This window comes from Ictidomys tridecemlineatus, chromosome 12 (assembly GCF_052094955.1).
Source record: "Ictidomys tridecemlineatus isolate mIctTri1 chromosome 12, mIctTri1.hap1, whole genome shotgun sequence".
Taxonomy (NCBI): domain Eukaryota; kingdom Metazoa; phylum Chordata; class Mammalia; order Rodentia; family Sciuridae; genus Ictidomys; species Ictidomys tridecemlineatus.
Window position 1 is genome coordinate 17,444,138 of NC_135488.1, and position 24,730 is coordinate 17,468,867.

The 24,730-nt window shown below is 57.3% G+C and overlaps 1 long non-coding RNA gene across 1 annotated transcript in view; it reads right to left on the minus strand.

Moving 5' to 3' along the window:
* Positions 1-24,730, minus strand: part of LOC144369075 (uncharacterized) — a 100,855-nt gene that overhangs the window by 19,364 nt on the left and 56,761 nt on the right. The window contains exons 7-10 of the long non-coding RNA XR_013428531.1: positions 19,997-20,128; positions 5,500-5,721; positions 4,388-5,277; positions 497-596 (exon numbers count right to left, since the gene is read on the minus strand). This is a non-coding gene — a long non-coding RNA (uncharacterized LOC144369075). The remainder of the gene's footprint in view (positions 1-496; positions 597-4,387; positions 5,278-5,499; positions 5,722-19,996; positions 20,129-24,730) is intronic.

The following is a 24,730-nucleotide window of genomic DNA, read 5'->3' on the forward strand; positions in this document are numbered from 1 at the left end:
CAGCTCCCTCTCAGCTTGGTACGATGACACTGGCACCACAAATTTTGGTCCCAGAACCCAGTTCTGCATATGCCAGGTCTCTCAGCAGCAGCTCAGGGCTGACAGCAAGTGGGAAGGCAAAATTTGCAAGACTGGGTCCATGGGGCAGGGAGGGGGGGGTCAGGGAGAGAAAGACACGCCTCTCCCCCATCACACCCTTCCTTGCTCACAGAGGTGCTTCTAGAGGAAGAGAAACCCCAGCTCCTGTGCTCAGCTGCATGGCTCACCCTTTGCCCCAGGAGAGAGCAGTTTCCTGGCTTCCTTAACCCCTCCCCCGCCCCAGACAAGACCCTCGTCTCCACGTGCTCCATGGCTGCCCCTGGGAGCCTCCGCTACTCAGCCTCCATCTTCTTGGGTCTTTTCAGCTTCCCCAAACTCCTGCACGTGGTCACACAAGTCCCAAGCTTGGGGGAGAGAAACAATAGCCAGCTGACCACACGAGCAGACCCACACTCACCACCAGTGAGTTCAGGACTGAGGCCAGAATTTCATCCTCATTCGCTGGAGTCTCCTCTGGGGTGGGTTTCCTGGATCTACCCCCTCAGTTTACCCCAGGCCTGGAGGGGCAGGAGGTGGGCATATCAGGGCCCACCTTTGACTTGAGGGTCCCTGTCAGTCATCTTTCTATCACAGGATGTCTGAGATAATCCACTTAAAGGAAGAAAGAGTCATTCTGGCCCCTGGTCCCTGAGGTTCACACCCCGGTGGCTTGTCTGTCACCCTGGGCCTCGGGTGAACCAGAAGAGCATGGCAGGGAGCAAGTGGTAGAGCAAAGTCACCTCGTGGTGACCAGGAAGCAAAGAGAATGAAAAGAAGGATCCAGGGTCCCTTCAAGGGCACACCTCCAGTGACGACTTCTGCCACTAAGTTCCCCTCCTGAAATTACCAGCACGTCCCAAGAACATCATTGGCTGGAGGCCAAGTCTAATTCATGAGCCTTTGGGTGACATTTAAAATCCAACCCATAACTTCCCAGCCCTGGTCCCCCAAAGACTCATGTCTATTTCAAAATGCAAAAGGCATTCCGTCCACCTCCAAGAGTTCCCACGTTATTAACTGTTCCAGCATTCTCTGAAGTTCAAACTCAATTTCTCTTCTGAGACTCAAGGAAAACTCTGAGCGACAAGCCTCAATAAATATTAAAAAAAAAAAACAAGTTACATGCCCAATGGGACAAAGTGAACATTCCCATTCCAAAGAGAGGAATGGGGCATAGAGAGAAAGGGTGGGACTGAAACCCAGCGGGCGAATGTTGAATCCTGTCGCTCCACATCTGTCACCCATGGCACACAGTGGTGTCATGTGAGCACCAAGGGGCTTAGAGACCCCCACCACAACCTGCTGGCTCTTTCTCAGGTTGCTCTGCTCGTGCCCACTGTCTCCCTTGGCAGATGTCACATGTTCCTGCATCTCTAACTTCTCGTGGTCCCTGCTTCGGCCTCACTCCCATGGCTGCATGCATGTCCCTGCCTGGAACTGCCCACAGGCACTCCAACCCCATCACATACTGCCTGGTTTTCCAGAATTGCCTTTGAAATCTCGGTGGAAATCTCCATGACCCTACAACTCCTGCATTCCTCATTCATGCAAAACAATTATCAAATAGATGACACGAATGTCCAGCACCAGTGGGAGCAGTAGCCAGGTCTCTGTGGATCACAGGTGCAGCAAACTCTGAATGCCCAGGTGGCTGAGCAAAGCCAAGCACACCAGAGTCACAAGGGCTTCCTAGTAACCCCATGCACGCAGGGTGCCCCAGAGCTCTCTGTTCAAACAAGTTTTTGAGCCTACTGTTTGTCTCGCTGATTCCTGAGACACCCTCCAAGCTTCTTTCCTATTGTCCTGATGTAAATTAATCACTTTCCTTTTAATGGTGCTAATATACTTAGTACCACATTCTCCTTATCTGCAACTATATATACACTTTGTGTGTGTGTGTGTGCACACGTGTGCAAAAATGAAAGTTTTTCAAATCTTTCTGCTTTTCTTTTTGTTCCTGATTCTCATTGTAAATATGGCCAAATGATATCATCAATATCCATGTCACTGCCTGAATGCCGGGCTGCCTTGAAATTTCATCCAGCAAATAAACTAGTCCATCACCTTTAAATTTAGCTTCACCCAAAGTCTCAGGGTTTGGACGACATGTAGACAAGTTCTTTGCCAGAAGGTAATGAAGATGGCCTCTAATATAATTCTTAGTAGATTCTGCCTTTCCATAGGAGACCTCATGAGCACAGTCTTTACTGTCCACATTTTGGTCAGCATCCTGGTCTTCTGAGCTCCCACAGATATGACCATTAAGCTCTGCTTCCAGCATCTAAGACTTTTCCTAGGACACTTTCCAATATTTCCTAATTCCTCCTGAGAACCACTTCCAACGCTTTCTGAAACGCATGATCAGGCCACAGACCCACTCCTGGCACTGATTTTCTGTTAGTCGGCTTCCAACACTCGGATAAAATATCAGAGAAAATTAACTTACAAAGAGGAAATGTTTATTTTGGCTCATGATTTCCAAAGTTTTAGTCCAGTGGGTTACTTGGCCCCATTGCCTTGGGTCTCTAGAGAATCAGGACATCATTGTGGGGAGCATGTGGTGGGGAAAGGCTTCTCATCTCATGGCGGGCAGGAAGAAAAGAGGGCAGGAGAGGAAGAGGGACTGGCACACAATATCCCCTTCAAGTACACTCTCCCAATGGCCTAATTTCCTCAAGTTTCCAACATGTGAACAGCACCTTCTGTTGAGGACCAAGCCTTCTACACATGCACTTTGGGATACATGTGAGATGCAAACCCCAACAGTCATATATTTCAATAAAGGCCCCTGAGCATTTTCTGGCTTCACACGTCTCTACTTTCAACCTGGCTACTTACTGAAGACAATGTGTTGGTTTTTCTTTGCATTCAAAATTTATCAAAAGGATTCCTGTCAGAGTCAACCCATGAGGTGTTTTCTACTCCAAGGAGAAGACTCGAGAAGAACAAGGGATCTTGTGGGGGTTTTCAGGTACCCTGCCCGAGTCCCAGATTTATCAAAAGTGAAACAGGATGAATAATTCCTGAGGCACAAGGTGGAACAATGGGGGGGGGTCTCTTGCTAAGTCTGAGATAGCCCACTGAGCATTGTACATACATTTAAAAAAATCTGTTTAACCCTCAAAATGACTCAGTGATATGGATCCTGCATCTCACAGGCAGGAAGTGAGACACAGAGTTAGGGTTGGGTATCCTTCTGGAGAGAAGCACAGCTCATACGCAGTGTACCCCAAGTAGGTGCTGGCCATCCTCGGCACCCTGTGCTATAGGCACAGCACCTCCATCTCTGCTTTCATCTCTCATGCCTTCCGCTGTGGTCTCTTCTCTAGCTTTTATGGGGACACTAGTTATTGGATTTAAGGACCACTTAATCTGGCATGATGTCATCTCAAGCCTTGCCGTAATTGCCTCCGCAAAGACCTTCTTTCCAAATAAAACTGCATTCTGAGGTTCCAGTGTCTAGGGGGACACCCTTCAGTCTAATACAAACCCTTTTTCTTCTGCCCTAACAAAATCCTGTAATCTAGGTAGTTATTTCTCAGAGTTCTGGAATTTAAAAGCCCAAGATCAAGACATGATTCCTACGTCTGCTGAGGGCTGCTCTCCTTCACGGTGGCCCCTCTGCTGCGTGCTCACGTGGCAGGAGGCGCAAACGCTGTTCCTCACATGGAGAGTTAGAAGGGCCAAGTGCCTCTCTGAGCCGCTTCAGTGAGGGCATAAATCCCCTTCACAAAGGCAGGACCCACCTCTTAACACCAGCTCAGTGGGCATTAGGCTCTGCATGAGCTTGGAGAGAGAAACATTCAAACCCCAGCACGTGCTAAGAGCAAAGCCTCTGGCTCTGGAGACGGTTAGCGGCACTCAATCCCTTCCCCTCCCCTCCGGCTCCCGTGGCACAGTTTCCTCCACAGTCACTGGCACGGGCTCCTCCTCTCTTACCTGCTCTCCCAAATTCTGTCCCCCCATACCTCTCTCAACAGGCACCCTCTCATCCGCTGCCAGCCCCAGGTCCCTACTAAGGGAGCCCCCTGGACAGCTACCTACCCGTCCCACTGCCCATCTGCCCAGAGTCTCCTTACCCTTGCCACCAGCCCCAACAAGCACTCCCCCTGCAGGCAGAGGTAGAAGCCTCGGGAGAACCTTCAGGGTGAGGGCAGAGAAGAGATGGAGAGAGGAGGGGGCAACGTGGCTCAGGAGAATCACAGTTCTGCCTGCCAGTGCCTGACCACAGTTGGGGGGAGACAAGGATGTCAAGCTCCAAGGCCCTGTGGCCCCCAGCCCAGAGTCTCTGGAGACCCATCCTACTGACCTCACCCAGGAGACGGCCCCTGGCATGTGGCCTCAGAGGAACAGCAGGAGTGTCTGGAGGTCAGGAGTGGCCAGTCTCTGCCCTGCCCTCCCTGAGCACACGCTCTGAGCTTCCTGTCTCCATTCCCAGGAGGAGACCCCAGGCCCAGGCTTCTCTCTGCAGGGCTGCCTGGTTTCGGCTCCTGCAGGACCAGCTGGTGGCTCTGCTTTCCTGACCTGGACAGCCGGCTGGCACCAACCATCCCCCGTAGCTTGTCCTTCAGGACTCCCCTTGTGTTTTAAGGTGTGGTCCCTCCAGTTAGAGGTAGGAGTCCCTGTGCCTGGATTCAGGCACCTCGGAGAGGAATGGTGGGGGGCACATCTTCAGAGGAGCCCGCCCCGACAGCTCTGTGGCCCTGGGAAGCTGCTGAAGCTCTCTGGGCCCAGCGTCCTCTTCTGTAGGGCGGACGTGACGCTCATGTCCCTCACAGGATTGCTCTGAGGCACCAGGAGTAGTCTGACGCAGCAGGGCTCTCCAAGCCAGTGAACTCAGGTGAGGAATAAATTAAAACGAGTGCTTTTCTGGTGGTGACAGTTTCAAGTGAGTTTTTCCCGAAATCGGTGAGGCTTCTAGTGTCCGGGGGCAGCCCCTCCCCTCCCCCCTCCCTGCCCAGCACTGTTGTGATGCTTACCTTGACACATGCTTGTCAACGTGGGCACGGGAAGGTGCCCATGGCATTTAGCAAAGCAAACTAAATGGTTCCTCCTGTCCGACTCAGAAGTCCTCCTGTCCCCAGGGACGGAGAGGCTAAAGCGTCCCTCAGTCACCTCACCAGGACACAGGAAGATAAATACAAACCAGAGGCCCGCGTCTGGGAGCCCCAGGAAGGCTGGCAGGGTGGGCCGGGCCTACTGGGATAAAGGTGCCCCTGGTGAAGTTCACTACTGCTGCCGCCGTGCCACCCAGGGAGCCCTCCCCTCCCTGGGTTCCCGCGTGTGCACTTGCCCTTCCCACTGCCCCAGCCTCGCGGTCTGCCCTCTTGTACAGGCACAAGCCACCATCTTCTGCTCCCCAACGCCCCCTTTCTGCTCCACCCCTCTGGTCAAGATGGCCCCTGTTCCTGTGACACATACGCAGGAAGGCACCCCCACAGCCTGGCGGGGTGCAAGAGTGGGCGGGACACTGGCAGCCCAGATGAGCAGAAAGAAGATCTGGCCACCAAAGATACACATCATGCTTCCCGGTGTCAGAAGGTGGACAGGGTCAGCCTGAGTAAGTGCCCGTGGTGACAGGCCATCAGAGCAGGGAGTCAGATGAATATGGGCAGTCACCTCTACAGGTCTCTGTGTCCTCACCTGTAAAACAGGAATAATATGAGGATTAAGTGAGGTCTTACACAGAACGCCTGGTAAGCACAGTGTCAGGGATTTAGTAGTGTAATTATTATCATCTTCTTCACCATCACCACCATCATCATCTTCATCACCACCACCACCATCACCACCTCCTTCATCACCACCACCACCACCACCACCATCATCATTACCAGCACCATCATCACCTCCTTCATCACCACCACCACCACCACCATCATCATTACCAGCACCATCATCACCACCATCATCTTCATCATCAGCATCACCTCCTTCATCACCACCACCACCACCACCACCATCATTACCAGCACCATCATCACCACCTCCTTCATCACCACCACCACCACCACCATCATCATTACCAGCACCATCATCACCACCATCATCATCACCACCACCACCACCTCCTTCATCACCACCACCACCACCACCACCATCATTACCAGCACCATCATCACCACCATCATCTTCATCAGCATCACCACCACCACCATCATCATCACCACCATCATCTTCATCACCACCACCACCACCACCACCATAATCTTCATCACCACCACCACCACCATTATCACCACCATCATCTTCATCATCACCATCACCATCATCACCACCATCACCACCATCATCTTCATCACCACCACCACCATCATCACCACCATCATCTTTATCATCAGCATCACCACCACCACCATCATCACCACCATCATCTTCATGACCACCACTTTGATCGACATCATCACCACCATCATCTTCATCATCACCATCACCACCACCACCACCATCACCACCACCATCATCTTCATGACCACCACTTTGATTGACATCATCACCTCCATCACTATCATCTTCAGCATTATCATAATTGCTGTATCCTGGAAGATAGAAATTGAGCTAGTCTCTGGGAGACGGGCTACACTGGGATTGGAGAGAGGGATGGGGAGGCCCATGAGGCAGGTGGAGAGAGACGTGGAGAACAGTAGCAGTCAGAGGACTCTGGGGACCAACTGGATAAAGACCCTGGGGTCAAGGTGAGCTGAAGTCGACTTGCCCTTAGAGGAGAACAGAGGCCCCTCCTCCCCGCCCAGGCTCCCTGCCTCCACCCTGCTCTTCCTCAGACCCCACACTCCCGCCATGCCACCCTCTACCTCCAGGGCCCCCCCCACCACCACCTGGAAATGACGTGTGGGACACCACAGCAGAGGTCCCAACCTCTGCACCGGGCACCCCAATGACCCTCCCTTTCAGAGGCACATGCCCCCCAAGGACTTCCGGCCTCACCCTCTGGCTTGGCAGAGAGTCATCCTGGGCTTCTGGAGAGTGACGACAAAGCCCTCCAGGGCTGGAAATGAGAGTCGTGTGATAATGAGCTGGCAGGGCGCATCTGCCAGGCCGCCAGCTTTGGACGGCCGCAGTCGGAACAGCCTGGGAGTTGATTTGTTCTCCCCAAATGAGCGATTATGGTGAGATTTCCCACAGGCTCGCTTTGGCAATAGCCATTTATGTCTCCTTCCCACCTGGGGGACTCCTGATCCTGTCCCTGGAGGGGGCCCTGCTTCGCCGGCTGGGCTGTAATTGCCTTGTCGCGGCTCTCGGCCGCACATTTGGTCTTGTTTCTCACTCTGGGTCACATTTCATTTTGGTTTAAATAATGAAACCAACAGACTGGAGATTAGAGCCGTTAGATGATTCTGCTCCTAGGAAGTGGACGTCGTCTGTCCAAGATCAAAACTCACCCACAGCTCAGTGGACCCTCTGTGCCAGCGAGGCAGAAGACCACGGCCCCTCACTGCCAGGCTGCGTGGGGGACAGACCTGGGAGGCACATCGGGGTGAGCTCCATATGAAGCCAGCAGGAAGTGGGGCTCTTGGGGAGGAGAGGCCTTTGGCCTTGGTGGGATGACTTATGCCGTGGTCAGAGATTCCTGGGGATGGTCACACTGCAGCCCGTCTGCCCTCCCCCGCCCCCTCAAAGCCCTTTCCCTCTTCCTGCAGGGAAACCAGGAGTCCAGGGAGGCCGGTGACAAGTCCCCAGCTGAGTGCACCCCCTCCCTGAAGGCATGGATCTTCTGCGGGAAGCCATGGAAGTGAATCTCAGGCACAGTCTGGACCCTTGAGCCTCAATTTCCTAATCTAAAATGACCTCGGCCCTACAGGACTGCCGCTGTGCCCGGGCAGAAGCACCCAGGCCTGGCTGTGCGCAGGGCGGCAGTTGGCAGGGCAGCCAGGCCTGCCTCTCCTTTAGCGCTCTTGGGAGCTTGTCCAATCAACTGGGCTCCTTGTGTGGCTGGAGCAGGCCTGACCGCCTGAGAAGTGGACGCAGCGCTGGCCCCTGCTGCCTACAGCCTGCCCCAGGCTCGATTTTGGCTGCTTGGTGTCACGCCTCTCCAGCCCACTGGGTGGATGCGGTCTCCTTTACACACGGGTTTGCTAGCCATCGCCCGGCTCCGGGGAGCTTTGTCCCCCACAGCACAGGACTGTTGGCTTCCTGCAGCACTGTTGTCCAGTACATGCCAGACCCCTCGAGGGTGACAGGGACAGGCCATCCCCACCAGGAGAGCTCAGACCTCTTGAAGCCACCTGCCTGGAGCAGCCTGGCTCCCACAGGCCTCAGTTTGGCAAAGGTCCTCACCAGGGACCCGGGAATCCCAGACTCTCGCTGCTGCCCCAGGCCCACCTGTTGGCCACCCCGTCACGCACCTAAGCCCACAGCTTCCGTCCACCTCCCCCACCCTTTGCCCCCTGCTGCACCTGGGCCCACCTCCCTCCTTCCTCTGCCAGAGCCACTCCTGGAGTGGCCACTGGACTAGTCACAGATCAGCCTTCTGGGGTGGTCACTATGGATGACTGGCCTCCTGGGATGATCACTGGGCATGTCTGGCCTCCTGGGATGGTCACTGCAGATGGGCTGGCCTCCAGGGCTGGTCACTGTGGATAGGCTGGCCTTCAGAGCTGGTCATCATAGGCAGATGGCCTCCTGGGCTGGTCACTGTGGATAGCACCCCAGGCTGCTCCTGTCCCTCTGGCCACAGAGCCTGCCACCACTCAGACAGCAGGGCTCTTCCAGGCGTGTGCCGGGGGTCTGCTGTGGGGGTCGTCACCAATGCCTGGGCCGGTCCCGCAGCTGTGACATGTGGACTGGGCAGGAGGTGCACCATGCCAGGCCTCCAGCTGCTCCTGGGAAAGTCCCCTGCCCCCCAGTCCCAAAGGCCACCTGGGCCCTTGAGGAGTGGTGCAGAGAGGGGGGTCCTGGGGGCCGTGTGCTGTGGAGGAGGCCGGAAGGCACGGGAGGCCCTGCTCCCGGCTCCTCTGCAGGGCCGTCACCTGCCGACCAGCGCTGTCCCTCCTCCTGACAGAAGGATGACTGAGACTAGACACACTGAAGGGAGCCTCAGCTATGAGGCCCTCGTGGAACGGGAGGATGCGCTCTGTATCCTGTGGCCATTACTCACTGGCTGGCTCCTCTCTGGGAAGGCAAAGAAACAGAACCCTCCCCAAACCAGTTTCCGCCCTGCCCGCAGGCTGGCCGCTGCGCTGCCGGGGGGACAACGGCTCTTGTCCTTGTTGTCTCCTCCGGAGCTCCGTGTTCTGCTCTCCTGCTTCACCCTCCTTCTCCAATGGTGCTGGGGGGCCGGCTCCTCCCCAAGAAGAGCAGCTTCCCCGTCCTGTCCGGCCTTCCCCATGGCCTGAGGGTGGACCTGCTCCCCCGCCCCCCTCAGCAGCCGTGGCCCAGAGACACCGAGCCCACAGCAGAGCGGGCACAGCCATCCCTTGGTGGGCTGCAGGGCTGGTCCCAGGACCCCTGCGGACGCCAAAGTCCACGAGGCGCAGGCCCGTCATGTAAAGAGGCACAGCGCTGGCTTAGAAGCTCCGCAAGAGTAGGCCATCTCTGATGACTTGCACCACCCCACGCAGCGGGGGTCGTGAAGAGCTGAGGTGCTGCGCAGTCTGGGAAACAGTGGCCGGAAGATGTCCACGCGTTCAGTTGAGACGCGTTGTTAAAATGCTTTCCCCTATACACTGTATTCACAGAAAGAGCTACGGGAGCCTCGGGCTCCATGTTACAGAGGCAGGCACACCCGGGATCTGGAGAGGGACTCGGCCATCACTGAACCAGGAGGGACAGTGATAGTGTGAGTGTTTTTCAGCCAGCGTCTTCGGAACCTGTAAGAGCTATTGTTCATTTCGAGTCTGAGGCAGGAAAACATCTGATGACCTTGTCTGGAGGCTCTTAGGCATAGGAGAATCCCCTCTTATTTAGGGGAGGTTCACCCTTTAGGTTTCTTCAGGCTTTCAACTGATTGGGTGAGGCCCACCAAGAGAGAGTTCAAGAGCTGATCCCCTGAAATAAGACCTCACAGACACCCAAAGCCATGTGCTACCAAATGCATGGCACCCCCAGGGACACGCAAGAGTGAACCCCCACTCCCACCCCGTGTGCCCTCCTTGTCACCTCTCTCATGTCCCATCTGGAATAAGGTGCTCTTCGCATCACTGTTTCCTCAGCTGGTCTTGCAGACCCTGCCACTCAGCCGGTCCCCTTCCTGTTTCTCTGCTGTCCCCCTCATCCTCGTCCCCTTCTCTTCCTGCCCGTTTTCTCTCCTCAGAGGCAGGCTCTGCACAATGTGCCTCAGCCCTGGCTGCGAGGCCCCTGCTCTGCGTGGCCGCCCCTCCCTGGGCTGTTGGCTTTGCAGGATTAAAATCCCCATTAGGGGGACAAGGAGTCTCCCTGCGTGCCCCTGGGTGACTTCTGCTGACGTGCCTTCAGACCACAGGGACAGGCTGGCTCGGCTGACCACAGGAGTGGGCTGGAGACTGGATGAGGCCAGGCTGGCCCTGCGGTGGCCAACGTGGGGCCCACTGGAATCACCTCCACAGATGGCCCTTATCAGCCTGTGTCTTGCTGGCAGAAGAGCCGCGTGGCCAGGACAGTCCTTAATCACTGCACATTTCAAAACTGATCCTCAGAAACGCCGTGGAGCAGCCCTGTTGAAGGAAAAGGACGGCACTGCCCTCCCGCCGCCCAGCACAGCGGCAGGGCCCCTCTAAGCCCTGCCCACAGTGGACACGCAGACTCCAGAGGGAAATGACAGGACCCTGCTCCTGCAGCCGGCAGAGCGCGCTCAGTCCCGAGTCACCACCCGCCCCACGGAGCAGAATGTCCCTCCAGCCCCAGAAAGCACGTCACTTGGACAGGCCCAGGAGGGCCTCAGGGTCTTTCCCACTGAAGGGACTTTGGGGGTGGGCTGTACGATCCCTGCAGAGGCTAAAAGTGGGGTTCAGTTCTCTGGAAGGAGCTCTCCTCAGGGTCAGAAACAAGAGGCAGCCGTGGGCCCCCAGGAGCCAGAGCCGTGGTTCCGCAGGGCCCTCAGAGAGGCACCCTGGGCCTCGGCCAGCAACTGGGCTCCCTCCCTGCTTCAGGCCAGCCCCAGACCAGAGATGTGGCTTCTAATTCCTCAGCTTTCCTGAGTACTCCTTCCCGGACCCTGGTCACAGGAGGCCAGTCTTCCCTCTTAGACGTTCCCAGGTCCTTCCCCACCTCCATGTCCCCCGCCCTGCTCACCTGGGGCTGCCCAAAGCCCTGGCCGCTATCTCCTGCCCCCTCCTCTGATCTCACCCCTGCAGCCCAGAGCTATCTAACCAAACAACATCCCAGGCTTCCACCCCACTGGGAGTGTGACAGGTGACATTCACATCAGGACACCCCCAGGTGTGCAGCGAGCTGCTAGGCACAGATGAGACAGGCAGGTGAGGGCGGGGGCCGCCACCAGGGGTCCCCTCCCACAACCTCTGGGAAACAGCTGTGGCCTGCCTTGCTCTCGGAGCCTCTGCTCCGCCCACCTGAGCCACCGCTGTCCCTCGGCACAGCCCCACACCTGCTCTGTTAGGGACCAGGCCTTCCCACACGCCCAGGGCTTCCCGCACATGGAACCCACCCTGGAAACCGCTGACCTGTCTCCTGCTCCAGCTGGAGCAGCCTGTCCTTGGAACCGTTGTGTCCAGTGCTTCTGCCTCAGCACCTGTCCCAGCACATGAACGTGACCTGGTCTGGGTGGGCAGCCTTCTGAGTGTGCCCCCACCCCCCAGCAGGGCCCCCAGACAGCAGTACAGGCTCAACCGGGAGCCTCAGGTCCCTCTTCCAAGGCCAGAGGGACTATCTGCCAGGAAGAGGGCACACAGGTGGGCACCGCACACACTGTGGCTTGGACTGGCAGCTGGGGCTCTGCCTGAGCTGGAGGGTGACCACAAGCACAGACCCCCTTGGCGGCTGAAGTTGTGCCATGTGGAAGCTGCTGTCGGACCGTGGAAGAGGTCCTGAGGGGTGCTCTTGTCCACCTGGGTCTGCACCACCCCGTGGGCCTGGACGGACTCCGGAGAAGGAACGTGGCAGTATCCTGCCGCCCGGTGTGGTCAGGCCATGGCCAACAGCCTCCTGAGACAAGGGGCTTCTTCGGACCGATGCTGTCACTTCCCGACACATTGTCACCCCACGCCCCTCAACACCCCAACTGCTGTGGTGAATCAGAGCCTGGAAGATGGCGGGAGGGAATGGGGCGCAGGTTGGTGCCTGGAGGGGGTCCTATCGGGAATGGGGGTGAGGCCCTTCACCTGCGCATGATGAATGCTCTCCTACTCACTGCATGTGTCACCTTGTCCCAAGAAGGGCACAGTTGGAGAGGGAGTGGCCCAGGTGTCGTAGAAGAGTAAGAAGGCTGCAGAATACCGGGTATCCAGAATGTTCTGTCTAAGTGCAACAGACCAGCAGGGCGTTATCGTCCCAGCCAACCATCTGCTGTTCACTGGCAGAGGGACAGATCACCCCTGACTGGCGTCACAAGCCTTGGTGGTTCCACGTGCTGGGCCATGGCTGCCCAGGCCCTTGGTCCTGACTGTCCCCACCCTGTGCCACCGGCCCTCACTCTGTTCATCTCACCCTCTCGCTGGGAAACAACCTCAGTAAACGCTTCTAGAAATAGGAAGCTCTGGCTCTCCTCTAATTAGATAATTTGAAATTGGGCCAAATTGACAGAACCATTTTTATGTGTCTCCTCGTCTTTATTCCTTGTTTGAAAAGTTATGAGCAGGACTAGTACTTTGGAGTGTGAAGGCTGGTATTTATCTCCCGCTGAGTAGGACAACTCTGGCTGGAAACAGAGGGTCCCACAGCACCCGCTTTCCTTCCTGAGGTGGAAGTGCTCAGTTTAGGCCCCCCGTGGTCACCAGGGCCGCCCACCCACCACACTGGCCTGTCCTGGAGGTTGGTTCCATATGCTCTCCCACTCCCCGGGAGCCACGTCTCCAGGTGGCATCTCACACGCCAGCCTCCACTTCGTTACGCTGTTGTGATCCCCATCAACATGTGGGTGACCCCTCCACGTCCCCTCTGGGAGTGGACCATGAAAGATAGGGGGCAGGTCTCAGGGCATAGAGATGGACAGTCTCGTCAGCCGGGACTGCAGAGCTGGGCCGTTCCAAACACCGAGGGAGCCAAGCAGAGGTGGGTGGGCACAAGCCGCCTCACTCAGAGGGACCTTGGTGTCCTGCTGGAGGACTTCTTTCTCCTGTGTGCCCAGGGGAGGGTGCACTTGGCCCCTGGAAGCAGAAGGCTGCACAGGTGGGGCACATCAGTGACGGTGTCTCTGGGTAGCAGGGGTGGGCCTGAGTGCCTCCAAAGACCAGGCCCCGGCTTTGCCCAGGGCAGCACTGAGGGCTGGACACAGGACAGGATGCAACCCCACATTTCGTGTCCCTTGCCAGCTGCCAAGCGGCACCCTGGCTTGCCTGCACCAGCTCCGGAAGGCCCCAGTCCTTAGCTCCAGCGCAGGGCATGGAGCTTGACACTGCTGAGAGGAACCAGTCGCCTCAAGGGGGCGCGGGCAGGGGGAGGCAGAGAGCCAAGCGGCAGCCTGGGGCCTCATCCCACAGCTCAGGCCTGTGGCAGAGGTTGATCTTCTGCTTTCCTAAGTTGGTGCCTTTTCTTTAGGAAGTAATTTCTTCTTTAAGACTAGAAAGCACCACAGCCTGTGGGCCCCATAACTCACCTGCTGCCCCTTCTAGGTCTCCTGGGGCTAAATCCTCCTCCTCTTCCCCTGAGCTCCTTATTCACACAGCGCCCTCCCACCAGGTGATCCCATTTAAACACATAATAGGTTAAAGACTCAAGTCTAGCTTTGCTGTATCAGTCAGCAACAGCCACATAAATGCTGTGTAACAAACCCCCCTGGGTTCTCAGCTTAGCACATACCCTGAGCTCATGACCTCACAGGGTGACTGGTCTGGCTGACCCAGCCAGGAACCAGGAGATGACTCCACTTCCCTGCTTCATGCAGCTGGAGACTGCGGGTCAGGTGCAAGTTCAAAGCTCTTCTCCTGAGATCCTAGACCACAGAGGCCTAACTGCACAAGTGAATTTCTGGCCTCAGCTTGCCTCAGGTCCACTCTATTCTGTCAGCCAGAATAGGTCCCGTGGCCAAGCCCAAGTCCAGCTGGGCAGGAAGGTCCTCTTCTCTCTCAGTGCCTGGAGGAGGGGTGAAGGTTTGCCAACAGCATCCCACAAAGCCCAGGCACGAGGACTGGCAATGTCTTGCTAAACTGCCCTCCTGCCCAGATGATTGATGGAATACGCAGAACCCAGAGAATTTGCTAAAATCAAGGTGTAAATTCAGTAAAGTTGCAAGATATAAGACTAATATACAAAAACTGCCATTTCTATAACTTACAGCAGTTACTGGAAATGAACTAAAATGAACCATTTATAATAACACTAGACGTAGCAAAAGGTGTGTAGGGCTCATCACTGGAATCCACAGAACTGTGCAAAGAGAGACGGAACTAGAACCAGATCAGTGTGTGAGCAGAGGCCTGAATTTAGAAATCAGAGAATCTTCTGAACACTGGCTGGGCAGTGCGGGGGGGTCAGGGACTGTAAAGCAGGTGGGGAGGAAGGTTAGGACGCAGCGCTGTTGCCAGACGACCCGGCCACTGAGCCCCGAGCATCACCAGAGTGGCTGAGGAGTTTAATTTTGACTTAATTCATTCATCTAAATTCTTGTGCTAGTGGCCACCATATTGGACGGCAGGGCCCTGGAGCCCTGTCCAGAAAGCCCAGAGGGACCTGTATCCCTAGTTCTGTACTGAACCGCGAGAGACAAGGTCAGACACACACTTCCCGTCCCTCCCTGTCGAGCCCCCTTGTGGTGTGAGCTCTGAGGAAGGGCTGCGTCTCTGTCCCCGAGGACACCTGCCCAGGCGGTGACAGCCTGGCTAGGCCCTGTCTGCTGGGGCCTTTCCAGCCCATGTTTCAAAGGCCTCCAGCTGGCTCATGTCCCCTCTGCCACCGGCTCCCCGCAGCAGGCTCCACTCAGGAAGGGAAAGGCGTGGTCTCTGCTGTGTCCCTCCCCGGCACTGACCCTGTCAATGGGAGGCACAGGACGGTCTCTCAGGTCCAGGAAAGTCACAGAAAGTGGAGTTGTTCCCCAGGGAGGCCCCCCAGCCTCTCCCGGAGGCGCACCTGCCCTGAGACACAGGATGCTCCCATCTAAAGCTGCACCCCCACCAAAGGAGAGGGGACAGCAGGGGCTGGGGACACGTCGCCCTGTCCCTCCACCCTAAAGACGCTGTAGCAGCTGCAGCAGGAGGAACCTTTCTCCTGTGGGCCACTGAAGGGTCCCCACGCTGCTGGGAGAGCAGCTGGCTCCCACCGGCCCCTGCCTCCTCCAGTCACGGCCCGGGTTGACGCTGGCACTTGGCTTCCGAGCGGGCAACTTGCAACTTGGGGTCCCTTTTACCAGATGAACACCCCTCAACCCCCAGGCCACGTGCTGCCATCACCAAAGGCCTGTCACCTCCTCCATGGGGACAGGAAGCAGCCTGGGCCGCATCTGTAAGGGCCAGGGAGGCTCTTCCTTGGCTCCCACATCAGAGGGGCCCAGTGTCCACATTCTACAGAAAGGTCCAGATAGTTGCTGAGAGGACTTGGAGGGAAGGTGAGAGAGACGCAGGTTCCAGTGGGTTCTGGTAGGTTCTACCAAGGTCTCGCAGCTCTTGAAGAGACTACAGAGAAAGGCCCTCCTTTAAACCACCCCCCAGACAAGCGATGCCCAAGGGTCTTGGCACAGCCACCAGGGGTCATGGAGGAACAGGACCAGATTTAAGAGAAGCACGTCACTTGGAGAAAGGCTGGCGGAAGCCCTGAAAGGGCACGAGGAGGGAGCTGGAGAAGCCAGCCACGCCACTGGAGGACCTGAGGCCCACGCTGTCCTCCCAGCACCGGGTCCTTCCCCCGGCAGCCCTGCGCGGAGGCCTGCGGCTCTGGGAGGGTGCGGGCTGCACGGAGCCCCGCAGCAGCTCCTGAGCCAGCAGAAGCAGAGCGCCCGTGTCCACTCCCATTCTGGGTCTGCTCTGTCCAGCGCTGTCTCCGTTCTCTGCCCCAGACTCCCAGCGGCGGGATTCTGCCACAGTAATGATGGCTGTCTGTGCTGTGTTCCAGAGCTCACCCCGGGGGCCAGGAGCGCCCGATGGCACTTGATTCTCTGTCCCTCTCGCCCTCCCCGCCGTAGGAGGGAGCCTGAAGGTTGCATTCTGCATGTGGCTTGGAGGCCAGCTGAGACCTCCCGGCGCTGCAGGCTCAGGGGCCTGTCTGGGCCTCAGTTGCTCACTCCAGTCCAGGGACACCAGGGCTGCCTGCTCTGCCCTCCTGTGTGCCCAAGGGCCACATGCCATCGGGTGTTCCAGGTGCTGAGAGCTGAGACTTTGCTGTGTGGACATGGCCTACTGGCTGCTGCAGAGTCCAGTGTGCCTACAAGCCAGGAAGGCTAGTGCGATGCAGCACCCCTTGCAGGTGAGAGCTCAGGTGGGCCTCCTGTGGTCTGCAGTCAGTGCCGAGGGCCAGGGGCTGCTGCAGACAGCAGCAGAGAGGGACACCGGGGAGCGGAGGTGTGGACCCACTCTGACCATGCTGGACAGCAGTGGGCTTGGCCGTCCCTCTGCAGTACGACTGTGCAGACGGGCCTGGAAGCTCCCCCTGGAGCCAGCCTTCCTGCGATCCTGGAAGTTGTTTGACCCTGGTTGGGTCAAGGGACCCTTCTCTGCAGCTGGCCTCTACCCCTTAGCAAAATGAGAGTTGGGGTTACTGTCGGTCAGCCCAGCGGCACCCCAGGGCAGCACTCACTTGGCCAACTGTGGCCCCTGCCTGGCCCTGGGTCCACACACAGCAGGCCCCCACGCCTCCTCTTCCTTGCCTATCTTTCCTGCTCAGACTGAAGCCCAGGCCACCACTCATGGGCACCATGATGAGTGACATGCATCCAGCCCCCTTCTTCCCTCCAAGCCGGAGCCAGAGATGGAGGCCACAGGCCGGGCTGGCCAGGATGACCACCAGGAGAGACTGCACTTCTGCGGGGTCAGGGAGGGAGAGACCTAGCTCACCAGCTCCACTGTGTCCTCCACGCCTGGCTTTGATCAGAGCCCGGGACACTGTGGGGCCATGCTCAGGGAGCAGCAGACCCCCATCTTGTGGGGAAAGTCACCCTTGTGTTGCGCAGCCAGAGCCATGTGACATGTAGGTAGTCACCGTTCTAGTCTGTGACTGCCCTGCCCATGTCCTGATTCCAGACTGAGCTACATGCACATGTGTGCACACACACACGCACATGCACACACACACACACACACACACACACACACACACACACACACACACACTCATGCCTGCAGGAACATGGGATTTGCTATACATAGGAAGTAACAGCCCATGAGGGTCCAGCATACAGCAGGCTCCGGGACCAGGGCCCCCTCCTGAGAGGGGGCACCTTGGTGGGCGCAGAGAATCCACTATGCCCTGTAATCTGCCAACCCAGTGACAACGTCCAGGCAGTGTGGGAGAGATGCTCTCACCTCCAGACAGACCTCGGGGGGCACCCTGGGGGAAGTAGCCCACCACCCTCAGGCCCTCAGCCCATGAGACCTGGGGAGCTGATCCGTCCCTGGAGGTTGGCCTGAGCCTGGGTCCACCTGCTGGAGCTGGCCTCCCCGAGCAGGCTGCCTCTGTCCTTGCTATAGCACCCCACCCCCTGGAGCTCTCTCTGGGCGCTCCCACCTGGGGGACTTCGGATGTCCCCCGGCTCTGGCAGCTCGTGGACTCTATAGAGCAAATCCCCTGTCCCCCATGTGCCTGTGGGCCATGCCCTGCCCTGGACCATGATGGTCTAGGAGAACCTAGTGCCCATCACTCAGGAGTAAGCCAGCATGGCCACAGGGGGACCCTCACTCCCAGGTGGACATCGATGCTGATGGCTGGCCCCAGGCGGGGAGGTTTAGCTGTGGAGGGGACAGTGTGTGTGATGGCCTCCCGGCACAGCAGAGGAAGAGAGAAACCACACCTGAGGACAGAGACTGTTTCCTGGTCTCTCGATGGGAGCCGAGCCAGCCTGGGAGACGCGGGCACGCCACTGCTGGCCTTGAGGACGCGCTGGTGTCCTTGGGGGCTGCAGATCAGGCGGGAGGCGCGTCCCCTTTGGACCTCAAGAAGGCACTGGCCCTGCCAACGCTTTGGTCCTGGGACTTCCGCCCTCCAGAACTGTAAAGTAAGCCCCCGTGACTTCAAGTCCCTCAGCCTGTGGCAGCTTGTGACAGCAGCTGTGGCACATGCTATGGGGCCCTGCTGGCCACGTGGGGATTCTGGCCTTTGCTTAGAGAGAAACAGGAGTCATTTCAAATGCCTCGTGTGGAGAGGGATCCCACGAGGGCACCCTGCCTGTCCTGTGTGGCTGGGGCCCTAGAGCGAAGCCCAAGCAGCAAAGATGTGGTCAGAGGAGAGGGGCCAGTCTCCAGCTGCCTCCTTGGACAGGGAGGTGGCAGACTCATGGCCCCCGGGTCCCTGGGTCACCCCTCCTTCCTCCAGGGTGGGGCTGCAGTGCGGGGAGTGGGGGGCCAGGGCTAGGGCTCTATATGCGGCCAGGAGGGGAAGCGGCCCCATGTCCTACGTCCCTGGGCTTCCTGGACAAGTGTCAGCTGCTGCCCTGCTGCTCCCGGAGGGTGGGGGGCGCCTATGGAGAAACCAGCGAGCACCAGCCACACAGGAGGCTGCGCTTTTGCGGAGGTGGTGAATGGAGGAGCCTGGAAATGAAGTTCAGGTGGTGGCTCAGGTGCTCCATGCCCTGGAGGCCCTGCTGTGCCTTTGTCCAGACGCAGCCCATTCATCTGTGCAATTCCAGGCACAGGAACTGAGCGAGCCTGGGAAAAATTAGCATCTCATCCACACCAGGATCCCCGGGAGCAACGAGTCCCACTCCCTTGCACTTAAAAGGCCACATCTATCTAACAGCAAGGTATTGGTTTCTGTGGGACGCGCTTCGTGCTTCTCCCAGCCCAGGTCCCTGCTGGCACTGGCAGCCCCAGATCCTACTCGACAAGCAGCGGCTCTGCTTCCCAGCGCCTGAACCTGGGGGCCACTCGGAGCCCTTCTGCAGAGGGGACCAAGCTGTCAATCAGCTTAGCACAACCCCGACTCTGGTGGGATGGGAAGGGGTGGAACAAGGGGGGAGGTGGACTCCCCGTCCAGGACCTTGGTGAAGGTCACTGGTGGGGACTCCAGGCAGGGGATAGGGACCAACAATAGACCTGAGGGGCCACTTGTAGCAATATGACTGTGGACAGCCCACTGACAGCGTCTTCCTCGGCACAGGGCACAATGCTACCCACACCCCATGAGCCACCGTGTGCAGACCCCAGTGCAGCTTGTGCCCAGGAAGGGAGGGGGCCTGGGGAGCTGCCCCTGCCAGGGTGGCTGCCAGGGTTTTAGTCCTAGTTCCCTCACGTGTGCACCCATCCTACAGGCAGTGAGGAAAACGGAGCTGCCCACGAGGGCAGAAGGGTTCTGAGCCTATCCTGGAGGTGGTCCGATTTTTCGTCACAACTCACGATGACGCCTTCTGGCTGATCGCCAGGCGCCATCTTAGCCATGTGTGGCCTCAGAACCGGGAAGTGAGCATCAGTCTGCAAGTCAGGTTTCCTCTTCTCCATCTCTGATGTGACGTGCCCTACATCTCCCCCGTTTTGTTTTATTGGCCAGTGTCTACCTTTCACTGGAGAGTGTGCCTGTCTTAGGTTGTCCCCCTCTGGGGCTCTTACCTGTCACTGACTACCACTCTGGCTCTTCAGGCAGTTCACCTGCAGGATCGGCAGACCCAGTGGGAAACCTCAAGGAGGGGAGGTGACTTAGGCCTATGAAGAAGACCCTCTTGCCTCTGACTTACACCTGCACATCCTGGTAGGGCCCATGGCCAACCTCACAGGGCTCCCAGTCAGTATCTCGTAAGACGGCCTATCGCTGCTGGACCACCATCAATTGAACAGCTTTGGCTCGATCCTTGAGCAACTGGAGGAGCCTGTTGATTACACAAGGTCCAAATGTCAACACAAGCATTATAGTGACCAAGGGGCCTACCAAGGGGAGAAGGTAAAGGGGCCACCCATTTAGCCCAGTCCACAGAAAGCTTTATTGCAGCTCATTCCGACAGTTTTCAAGGTCTTTTTAACCTTTTAATCTTATCTTGAACAATACTAGAGTGACTGGCATAGAAGCAGCACTTCTCCTGAAGGAACAGGCACAGTCCTCCCTCTATGGCCATAAGCAGGTCCAGGCCATGATGGCTTTGGAGGACTCCTGCAGCCAAGGAGTCGAGTTGAGATTGCAGGTCCAAGATAGGGCTGCAACATGGTGCATGTCACCTATCATCCGCTGAGAAAGCTTATTGTACATCTGCGAAGAAGTACCGAGGCCAGAGGTCAAGTACCCATCCCCGTGGCCACCCGCAGGCCCAACAGCAAAGGAACAGCATGAATGGCTCTTTGGGGCCTGGAAAGGGAATCATCACCAGCAGTATAGGCAGGGACTGGTCATTAAGGAGGATCCCAGTGTCAGGAGGAGGAGGACCACAGTGCAGACCCCCTCCAATTACCCAGTAGGACACTGTGCGCCATATCCCCACAGAGAAAGGCAGTACCCTTAGGAGGACAGAGCATACCACCTACTGATCCGTCAAAAAACCTATTGCCTCCCCACCAGAGGGGATTCAACGTCCCCACATCTAGAGTGCTGTCTCTAGTGAGACAGATGACATTAGGCATGGTCACCAAGGGCAAAAGGACTTCTGAGTGGGGTGGGAGTATAGGGCATCTACTAGGGAGAGGTGAGGTTATATTCCACCAAACAGGAATGGCAGTAGCCTTTAAGGGTCCATTCTTTCCTGGGGGCAGGGGCATATAAGGACCAACAAATTGGCTTACCACCACTTACAGCATCAAAGTGTGCCTTCCCACAGCATGTATCCCCCAACAAACATGAATGCCACGAGGGAGACAATGAGGAGTCCAGTCACAACCAGGCAAAGCGTCCAGAATGGTCTTTTCATTTCAAATGAGAAAATAAAGAATCATACCTCAAGAGGGGGTGCTCTTGGGAAATCACTTTTGTTCTGGCAAACAGTATTTTAGATCTCTAGCGGGGACCCAAATTGGACTTGGCTCCCCAATCGGGAATCACATCCAAATCCCCTCCCTACACTAATGAGGGGATCAGCACCGTGCTATGATCCAGTAAGGGGTCCCTCCATCGGACCTCTACCTTTAAATAAGGTGTCTGATTAGACCAATGTCTCTGGAAAGCAGTCAGAGGTTGCTCTTGGGAAAAATTTGAAATAATGTAAGCATGGCTGACCTTAATCGCTCATGGGGGTTGCTTCCGCCTTTTTGTTTTATTAGTTGGTCCTTTAAGGTAATCTCCCTCTTCCTCACCAGTTGTTCTGCTCGGTCCCAGGTGGCCAATCCAAAAGACTGGCATCCACCAACCTGGGTGCAGTGTGTGCCAAGGTTTCCCAGTCCTTTCGGCCTGGGCATCTGAGATCTCTAAACCTCGCCTTTTGAGCCTGAATCTCAGCACTTTAAGAGCCGGAGCACCATGCTTAGTGTGAGATTTCCCCATCTCTTCAGGGAGACCCTGACCTCGGAACTTGCTTGGCTTGGCTCCCCGATACTTTCGCTTTGGTGAACCGACTTCTCCATGTCCCTGTTCGGGCACCAGATGTCGGGGGTTTTAGCCCTTGTTCCCTCCCGACCTGCGGGAGAGATGGGAAGAACACGCCCTGGCCAGGATGAGCCAAGAAAGGAGAGGGCCGACTGACCGCCCGCACTCAGCCCTCCCTCGCCAGAGGACAATCAGACGCATCAGGGAGACCAGTCAAGGCTGGAGCTCGTTTATTGAGGAAGCACACACAGCTAATATGAGGCCCAGGAGCCAATCAGGATAAAGGTCAGCAGGGTGGGGAGAGCTCACGTGTACACCCATCCTACAGGCAGTGAAGGAGACGGAGCTGCCCACGAGGGCGGAAGGGTTCTGAGCCTATCCTAGAGGTGGTCCGATTTTTCGTCATAACCCACGATAACGCCTTCTGGCTGATCGCCAGGCGCCATCTTAGCCATGTGCGGCCCCAGGACTGGGAAGTGAGCATCAGTCTGCAAGTCAGGTTTCCTCTTCTCCATCGTAGGTTTCTATTTCTCTGATGTGACGTGCCCTACAGGCAGCCAATACCTAGAGACAGCGAAGGCCTTTGGCGATGGCACCTGTCCCAGGCACCTGTTCTCTCCTCCCTGCCGCCAGGGGCTGGTGGCCTTCCTCTGCCATGCCCTGAGGCCAGCAGAGTGGAGTGGCCCTGCATGATGGGAGACCTCAGAAACCAGGAGCCCCTGGAGGCCTTTCCCAAGAGCCCACCCCCACCTGCTCTGCTGACTTACAGCCAAGGTCCACCTCTCCTGGGCGTACCAGGCCAGATACAGAAACCACCCTGTCCCACACAGGATCCTTAACCACAGCACAGGTGGCTCTGTCCTCGTCCCTCCCGGCATGTCCCTATGAGAGGTGCCCTGCCTGCGTCTCTGTGAATGACGGGTTCTCTCCTCAGTCTTCTCCTTGTCAGTCTCACATCTGAGTAAACCAGACCAAGGCCTGCCCAGCAGCTGCCCTCCCTCCCACACGTCCACAGGCAGATGCCGGCAGGAAGACCTGCAAAGGGCACGGCTCTGCACAAGCTTCCTCCTGGGAGGCCGAGGGGCAGGGACAGAAGAGGCACCCTTCCCTGGTCCTCCTCCAGGGAACGTGGCACTCTCCCGCTGGACCACAGCGACCTGGCAAGGGCTGCTTTACACCCTCTGGCAGGTCCACCTGGCCTTTTTCCTTCCCCCTGTAGGAGGCTGATTCAAACACGGAGCCCCAGGCGAAGGGCTCACCAGGCTCATGCAGAACCAAACACTCCGAGTGGACGTGACATGGGCAGGGCTGGGCGAGCCACTTGGGGACATGGGGTTCCCGCAGAGGGAGAGCTCAGTCTCTGTCCTCAGTTAGAGTGAGAGGTGCCCCCAGGAGGAGGGTCACTGGAGGCCTTTGGCGTTGGCACCTGTCCCTGGCACCTGCTCTCGCCTCCCTGCCACCAGGGGCTGGTGGCCTTCCTCTGCCATGCTCTCAGGCCAGCGGCGTGGAGTGGCCCTGCATGGTGGGAGACCTCAGAAACCAGGAGCCCCAAGTCAGCCTGTCTCCTGTGAGCTGCTCCCGTCAGGAGTCTTGGCCACAGTGGGGGAAAGCCAGCTGCCAGCCACCAGCCTGTCTGAGCTCCAGGACTCCAGGCTTTAGCCCAAGTCCTGCAGCCTGGGGCTTCCCTGTGACTGCCCCAGCTTTGAAACTGAAAGTCCCACAGCCTAAAGTCCCCTGAGGACTGGGCACACTAGAATGCCGGTCACTCTGCTGCAGGCCTTCCTGGAGAAGGGCTTCGGGTCACAAGGTGCAGGTGAGCAGAGGGCCTGTGTCCAGGAAGCCTATGCCCCTGTCCTGCAAGAAACCCAGAGCTCACTTCCCTCAGCCTCACTTCCCTCCCCCAGGCCAGTGTCTCAAGTCCCTCTGCTCCTCGGAGTACCATCCTGGCTGATGGGCCTGGACTCAGCACTGTCCCGGGTCCCAGGAGACAGACGGGGGCAGCTTGAACGCTCTCTGGGGCTCTCACAGCTGGTTTTCTCTTTATTAGTCGCAGACGTTTTTCTCTGCACTCCCTGAAACAATTGCTGCTGATCTCCTCTGAGACCCTGAAGGCTTTTCCCTTTGACTCCCAGGTCAGGGAGCTTGGCCCTGACCAGGGCTGGTGGCTGCACACTGGTAGCTCCACATTGGCAGCGGAGGCTGGCTGGGGACACTGGGCCCCGCCTGGCCTGGCCTCCAGGTGGCCAGGCCTTGTTGCTGCATGGCTGGTGAGCAGCACAGGATTGACCTGGTCCTCAGCACACTCGCTCACGCCCCAGGTCATGACCCAGCTCCCACCAGTGAGCAAGTGCTGGCTGGCCTGTCCTGCGACCACTGACTCAGACCCAGGGAGACAGACGCCTGCCTGGGAGGACTGCCCTCCCAGGCACTTTGAAACCTCAGGCAGATGGCAAATAGGGTGTCAGCAGAGATTTCCATCAGGGGCCCTTCAAAGGGCACCCCAAGGCCCTGGAGAGGGGTTTCAGGGTCACAAGGTGCTGGTGAGCAGAGGGCCTGTGTCCAGGAAGCCCTGTCCCCTGGGGGTACCACGTCATCTCTCACTCTGACCCTGGCCTCTGGGAAAACCAGCACATTTCAGACATGCCCAGAGCCCACACAGGTAGATCAAGGGAGGCTGGACATCCACAAGACCAACATTTGCTCCGATCTTTGGATGTATTTGTGTCTTCTCATATTGGCAGTTCTTTAAGAGTTTCACAGAGTCTCTTGTTTGGGCTTTCAATAGCCAAGCATTGAGTCTGTGGAGTCAGCAGTCCCACCTAAACCCACATGTTTTAACTCGTACAAGAGAGATTTTTAGTACCACTACCACCACCATTACCACCACCTCCATCACCACCACCATCAGCATCATCACTATCACCATCACCATCATCACCATTACCACCACCACCAACACCAACAT